The following is an 8,254-nucleotide window of genomic DNA, read 5'->3' on the forward strand; positions in this document are numbered from 1 at the left end:
CAGAACAGGCACCCCCCAAAATAATAAACACTAAGTGCCAAGTGCCAATATGTGCATGCTGGTTTGGATCATATTTTCTCACCCAATGAAAAGTCAAACCCACTTCTTTCCCTCACTGACCTCTAGATGGGACAAAACTTGTCTTTCCTTTTTGATGTCGGGAATCTTTCCTGCTGTATTCAGAATAAAAAGAACTTTTAAGGCACATTGTAGCCCTGGTCTCATCTACATCCCCTCTGGGACTCCTGTCCTCTAGCTGGGCTTTGTGGGGGTAACAGCGAGAAAGGGAGGGTTCGTGCTCTTTATGTCTTCTTTGGGAACACTTTCTTCTCATGGTGTCAGCATGCTGAGTGCCCTCCAAGTCTGTATGTGCCATACTGAACTTGCCCCTAGCTAACGTCGATTTTAAACTCCTCTCAATCATCATGTGATTTATTTCCTTATTAGGGCTTTTTATTGTATTCAACAGTTCCTTGGTGTCTGAATAAGCCACTTCACATTCAACCACATGGTTTTAAGTTTAGAATACAGAAATGCACTGCTCCTCAGATAGTTAGGGCCTCTGTCATGTTAGTTTGTGTTTCCTATACCAGGCATGTGCTCATGGGAGAGAGAAGTAAGGAAAGCATTTTGTGGTATTGTCCAGCAACTGTACCTTGCTTTCTTGTGTGTCTCTACAGCATAGCTGGTACAAGCTCAGAATGAACAAACACACCACTTCACACTTGTGGATGGAGCTCAATTTAAACTAAACAGTGATCAAAAGCCCCAGGTAATTTTATTGGTGGCATTAATGTCTTCCATTATCTGCCCCACCCCCACTCTGTATCTTTTTCCTTCTGTGTAAATGTCTGCCTGGGTCTGAAAGAGCCTGTATATGTAATGAGACTTCAATATATCTGTGGCCTCGTGTACTGGGACAGAGGTCACCTACCAGTGACTACATCTCTGAAGAAAAATGATTGACACTCTCTGTCTCTCTCTTTCTCCAGGCCTCAGCTACCAATAGCTCCTGAGCTAGGGGGTGAAGCCTTGGGAATCCCTCCTCCTGAGCAGTAATGTTTGAGAGCATAAAAAAAGGAAAGGAGGGCTGGAGAAATGGCTCAGCAATTTGGAGTGTGCAGTGATATTTCAGAGGACCCTAGGCTGATTCCCAGCACACACATCAGATGACTCACAACCAACTGTGACTCAAATTCCAAGGGCATTCAATGCCTTTGGCCTCTAAGGGCACCATCACTCACATGGTGGCTCACAACCACACAAAACTCCAGCTCTAGGGCATCTGGCACCTTCTTTGGACTTCTAGAGGCAAACATAATGCACATACAAATATGCGGGCGAAATACTCATACACAGAACATAAATAATTTTGTAAAATCTTTTTGAAAGATTTTAAAGAAGGAAAAAAACTTAGGAAAAGGAAGGGAAATACAGAGAGATACAAAGAGTGTTACATGAGCCTCTGGTCAGCTTGCTTTCCTGGACTGAGGATCTGAACGTTACCCTGGAGGACTAGTTCTTATGCACTTCAGGAAGTTGTTTCTCCTCAATTGCTTTAGTAGAAGAATATGAGCGAAAAAGGAAGAAAATTGCTACCAACACTTTTTTCTTAAAATGGATATGACATTTTTAAGCTGTTAAAGTAATAAAGTGACTCAACAAAGGCATAGTAGGGATTTTTTGAAAGTAGGAAACAGTTTGCCATGTGTGAGACATGAACACTGACTTTAAAAATGAATTATTGTGATTAATTTTACATATGAAACACTTTCATGTTTTACCAAGAATGACTATTGTTTTGCCTGAACATAGAGCAGAGTCACGCCAGAGAAACGCCCTGGTCTCCTCACACATGCCAGACACACACCATGCAAGTCTGGCCCTGGGCTGCATGCCAGATCCCGTTTCCACACTGAGATACTGTGCCTGTTACTCACCTGTCTCTCCAAGTAGAAGAAGAGGTCTTTGTGCAGTTCCCCATCTGTCAATGTGATGATGACACTTGTCCTATATCCTGCTCAGAACAGCAAAGACCCTTTCATTCATCCTGAGCCACCAGAGGCTGCCCCATTCCCCCTGAGTTTTTTATCTGTTTGTAATCGCAGTCCCTGAAAATGAAGATGGGGATAATCACCAAACCTGTTTTTGTGTGGAAGCAACTCCAGCATGGAGAATGCCTTTGTAGGGTCAAACTTCTGGGTTTCTCAGCCACATCTCAACAGGTAGGCTGATCTGATGACATGGATACTGAGCCGGTTGTTCAGTCACTGCATAAAGCTCCAGTGATCAATGGTCACCAGGCTTGTGGTGAATTTCACTCTTGGACTGTATTGGTCCTTCTTGAATGCCATAGCTGACCACACATGCCACGCTTGGAAGACAGCTTGCTAAAAACATAACATTTATCAGAATTTGCAAGTTGACCAGAAGTGTTACAGCTTTTGGAAAAAGTCTACTGGAATTCTTCCAATATTATTTAGACTTTCAGTAACAGTACTTAAAATTGATTTCGCTCAGCGAGTTTGGGGCCTAGCCTTCTTGTTGCAGTTGTTACAATCAAGCAGGACATGGCTATTAGGTGAAAGTCCCCACAATTGTATGGAATCTTATCAAAGAGACTAGGGTGACATACTGGAATGCTCTCCATGAGGGAGATGAATAATAGAATAATGATGATCATTGTGTCTCTCTTTCTATTGATATTATTAAGCTTTATATGTTTTATGTATTATTAACTTTATGTGTTCATATTTAAATGAAAGGACCTTTAAATAAAACTTGATCTAAATATCAGATCCACAGGAACCCAGAGAGAGACAAGATAATTACATCTGACACAAAAACCCAAGAGCTTACTAACCCAGCCAAACATTTATTAATTTAATGAATTCGCCACGCAAAACTATTCATGGGAATTGCAGACCCTGGCCTAATGGAATCTTAATTGTCTTTATAAAATGTTTCCTGGCATGGCATGGTAGAATTTGACTTGATATAAGACATCTTTCTAGGCATTCCTTCATATTCCTTCTTTGTGATAAATGAATGTGGAGGTTTTATGGTCCATGGCACACATGTACTTTAAAATGTAAAAGAATTCTCTTCCAGAAGCAAAAATTGAGAGATACAGATGAGACACTGCACAATGTTGCTTTATGCTACACTTACCTTGACTGCTTTCATAGTAACCTTGATTGCTTTCATAGTAAATCTGCTCACTGGCCTGAAAAACACATGAAAAGGCCATTAGACCATTAGCTACACAACACTGCCTGCCAGTCCAGGAGCATACATGGGCCTCAGAGAACTGGTGTTCATATGCTGTCTTGATTAATAATGTGACTGGTCCAGATCTCACTAAAAAATTCCCGTGCTGATGTCCAGGTAAAGGGACTCTCACATTTAAGTCAGCTAACTGCTGATAACGATGGAGGTCTTCTTAGAGTCTTGGAAAGATATCCTTTTAAGCCAAAGTTACTGAAATTCTACCTCGGTCATTGAGGCTGCCAGCCATGAAGGTCACCTTGGGAACTGAGGGGACTTGTGTGTGGCAGAGTTAATGAGTGCTGTCTAAGCAGTGGCTAAAGAGGAAAAAACATTCCCTTAGTTCTTTTGAATGTAGCTGCTGTGAGATTATGGGATGGGGGGAAATTTTGCTCTCACATTACTGGGCCTAATTAGTCTCCTCAAGCCACATGCTCTGTGCCATCTACCATCCCCACACTGATATTCCAACATGATGCTTTATACTTGAGAGTTTAAAGCCATCTTGAGATTACCCTTTCAAATCCTTCGCACATATGAGTATATCCTCCTGGCAGAACTTTCTGGAGTTCTTCTAGGCCTTGATGGATCTGTTCCCTGAAACCCCAAAATATCTTATTAGTCTCATGAGAATATTTTCACCTTGCTATTGACAGCCACACACACCAGTTTGATTTCCATGAGTATGCTGTATTGCTCTGATAGCTCTCAATAGCAGCAGAGGGAAAAGCCTTTGTGGTACATTACTCATCAGCTTCAGCCACAGCTAGCGTAGAATGAGTTGGATTTCAACAATGTAAGGAACCTTCTGCAGGAAATCTCCATTTGCTTTTCACATTTTCTTCTTTATGGACAAAGCTTCCTTTCTACACTGGAAGTGAGGCTTAAAATGTCCCTGGTCCTAATGGGACACACAGCCACACCGGTGAATATGCTGATATGAACCAGAGAGTGATGAGCACCAAGAAACCAGGAGAACCCAGGGAAAGCCATGTCAAAGATGTGGCTGGGAGGCACCCACTCAAATAATTCCAAAGGAAACCACACAGTCAGCTTCAAAAGAAAAAAGAAAAAAAAACCTGCAACAAACTAAAATAAAAACAACATGGAATCCACACCTCCCATAAGAACAGGAGTAATTGGTGGCTGACACCTTGTGCTCTTCCTCTGTTTGGTCTAATTGGGGCAGGAAGAGGAAATGGGGCAGAGGCTGGGAGAGGGCTGGAATGGCATCTAGGGCCACATGGAGTCTTGCAGACTTCTGTCTCTGGAGGGTAAGACGCAGAGATGCAGATACCCACACTCACATTACTATCTCTGCAGCAGTGCTTACTGAGAGCCCAATCTCACACATAAACCACAAGCTTTTGGGAGGGTTCAGGATGGCCTTCCTCCTGCTTTGGTTTCACGGTGGAGATGGAAATGCACAACTTAAACAAGGAAGAAAGAGCCTTCAGTCAGAAGAGACTCTACCATTCCAAGGGAACACGATACAGAAAGCCCTGCTCAAAGATGCTGCCTTCACCTCTCTATAACCTCTCTGTGCGGGTGATATTCTCCCTCTAACAAAGAGAAAAAACTTGGGCTCAAAGAGAGCAAGTCTCTGCTTTCAGAGACCAGAAGTTAAAGGTGTTGCCTCAATTACCACTGTGCACATTGGCTAGGAAATCTCACAGCCAGGCTCTGATGAGTTCAGGCAATACGATACTCCCAAGAATTCCCACTTTATGATGGCTCTTCAGTGCCACAACTAAGGACACAGATCACAAAAAGCAGAAGGAACCTGTCCAAGGCCTCATGAGTAGCCAATGTCAAGGTTGAGATTCCACCCTAAGGTCCTACTATGATCTGCACTGATAAGCGTTTTCTTCTGAATAGATGACCCAGTGCATGAAGTCATGTGGGTAGAAGATCTAATGAAAACTATTAGTCCTGGATTAAAACTGATGTGAAAGGATGCCTGGATGGGGCTGAAGGGCGTAGATTATCAGGCTGTTGGAACATTTTAAACGCACAGTGAAAGGGCCTGGCACAGGTCCCTGTGGTTGCTGCTCTCAGGTGGATTACTCAACACCATGTCACTAAAACTTTGGGAAAGTCATAGACTATTATCTGGTTGTCTTATTAGAACTCAGCCATGAAAACTGGTAGCCTGCTCATATCCCTGCCTGACTCATCAGCAAACTCTATTGGTTCACCTTCAGAACTATTTAGAAATGGATCCACATCCCAAAGGGAGAACACTAAGAGCTGTTCCACCTTCTGACCTCGTAAAGGCCTCTGGGACAATACTTGTCCCTCTGCCTCCTCTACCACACACTCTGGGTGAGGCTGCTGGAGTCTTCTGAAGATGAAGCTCAAATTATATCATTCTTGCCTCTGTCCAAGACCCTCCCATGACAAGTCATTGCCTCCCTATCCAAGCTTACTTCTCACTAGCTGCCTCCACTGCTCCAGCCTCAGTCTCACTGGTCTTCTAAGACTCCTGGCTTTGATAGACCCTCTGAATCAGCAAGCCTGACATTTTCTTGGGCCCAAGTCTGTTTGGGTTCCTGCTATGTCTTCTAGGTCTTGTGACTAGAATTTAACAGACATTCAATAGATTCTTGTGAAGTGGTGGGTGGAAGAACAGGCATCACTACTGCCAGTAATCTCATGAAGAGAAGAGACTTTCTTGGCCGCATAGGAATGCCAGGCTGAAGTGGGCCCAGTCACTGGCCCTAGGACATATCTGTGTCCTTGTGCCTTGTGGTGGATGGAAGCCATTGTGCTATAATTCTTCCATCTCCTTCAATATTTCAATATTTCATGAAAAGGTACAATTTCAACTATGTTGTTTGCTCTTTTTTTTTTGATGATAAAGAAAAAAATACTCAAGCAGAGCTCTTTCCTGTGGGTTTGCACTTCATGAGTTCCCAAAAGCAAAGGGAGGAATGGGAAATCAGAGTGGGGCTGTTAGAGCTGTGGAAGGGGGTAGAGGGGAAAGAGGATGATCAGAAAGCACAACAGAGGGGATCTATGACTAAGGTCTGTGACATGCAAGTAAGAAAATGTCATGATGAAACTCATTATTTTAAATTTAGTGTATACTAGTAGAAAAGTAAACGTGATCTTTTTATTTGGTCATGAACTAGTGAAGTCTGGAATATTCTTAGTAACACTGAAACCAGAATGTTATGTTAACACCGAACTTAAAAAGAGATAGCTTGAAATAAATAGCCACAGAGGGCCTCTGAAAGACTCTACCTAGCAGTGTATCACAGCAGATGCTGAAACTCATAAGCAAACCTTCAGCAGAGTGGAGGGAATCATATGAAAGAAAGGTGGAGTTAATAAGACCCGGAGAGGACAGGAGCTCCACAAGGACCAAATATATCTGGGCACAGGGGTCTTTTCTGAGACCTTATCTCCAACCAAGGACCATGTATGAATATAACCTAGAATCCCTGCTCAGCTGTAGCCCATGGTAGCTCAGTATCCATGTGTGTTTTCCTAGTAAGGGGAACAGGGGCTATTTCTGACAGGAACTCAGTGGCTGGCTCTTTGACCTCCCCACCGCCACCAAAGGGAGAAGCATCTTTGTTAGACCACAGAGGAGGACATTGCAGCCAGTCCTGATGAAACCTAATAAGCTAGGTTCAGATGGAAAGGGAGGAGGACCTCCCCTATCAGTGGACTTGGAAGGGGGCAGGGAGGACATGAGGGAGGGAGGGTGGGATTGTCAGGGAATGAGGAAGTGAAGTACAGCTGGAATACAAAGTTGATAAACTGTAACTAATATTAAAAAATAAAACTTTAATTTAAAAAAGAGAAAAAAATAGTATGTTGGGGTTGTGTAAGCGTCCTTGCCAGGTTTTTCTTCTGCCAAATAAAGTATGGGAATGGGGGTATTTTTCTTTTAAGCCTGTTTCTTCTCCTTTATGAAGGTTTTCTTGAGCAAGTGCTCTCAGTATATCTTTCTCCGTCCCTTGAGAAACTCCCCAGCTACACCAACTTCTTAACTGGTCCCATGCCTTGTTGCTTGTCTCACCACTCCCTGTTCCTTCTCTTAGTGCCCCAAACATGTAGACATCTGAAAAGAGACAGCAGCCTGGGAATTCCTGGTTCTGTTCTGACACTGGGGACACCTAGTACTAAGGGGTGCCTCCTTATGTCATCTTAGAATCCTAAGGAGTAGGGAGCCTCACCTTTTATAGGGTTATCACCTCTCTGGAAATTCAGTTATCAGTGCAGCGCAACAACTTCCTGGGAAATGAGTGGCTGGGAATCCTACACAAGAGGCTGTTACTAAAATGTCCAGTTTTCCTTGGTGGTTTCCCTGTCTGCCCATGTTCCTACTGAGAAGCTGGGGATTTTCAGGGCATACATCTTGTGTTCTTTTCACAACACAAAGCACTTAGTGGGTATAGCACAGGAGGCCACCAGATGAATGAGTCCAGCTAATGTGCACCATTCATTCATAACTGCTACTTTGTTCTCTAGCAAGTCCATACAGCAGCAGAGCAGTCATTTGTAAGGGTGAGAGCATGGTCACAGTGGGCCTGAGGATGACTTTCTGGGGGTGGGAGGTACGCACGTTGCGGCATTTTGATGATGTCTGCTGATGAAAGCAGCAAAGGAACTGCACACAGGAGCATGTCAGCATGTGCTTCCCATGTCTCCACTGGGAAATCCTCTACAGGGTTACACAACATTCATTTTTATTGCTGTGCAAAAATGACCCCCACCACCCACAGATAACCCAGCTGCATGGTCAGTGTCGCAGCCCCTGTGAAGGAGTATCTGTGGAACTGGACTTTTCTCAAATGCCTTGTAGCTGTTCGTTCTGGGGCCCTGACATACACTGTAAACATACACAACTGTTCATTACCCAGCCAAGCTCCCAGCATTTCCGGGTGGCCGGTGGCTGCAGCATGACAAACAGACAGGTCTCTTGTCAACTCTTGTACCATCAAGTTCTAAAACGAATGGTAACAGTTTGCTTATA

The sequence above is a fragment of the Psammomys obesus genome, unplaced genomic scaffold (genome assembly GCF_907164565.1).
Source record: "Psammomys obesus unplaced genomic scaffold, mPsaObe1.curated_primary_1811, whole genome shotgun sequence".
NCBI lineage: Eukaryota > Metazoa > Chordata > Mammalia > Rodentia > Muridae > Psammomys > Psammomys obesus.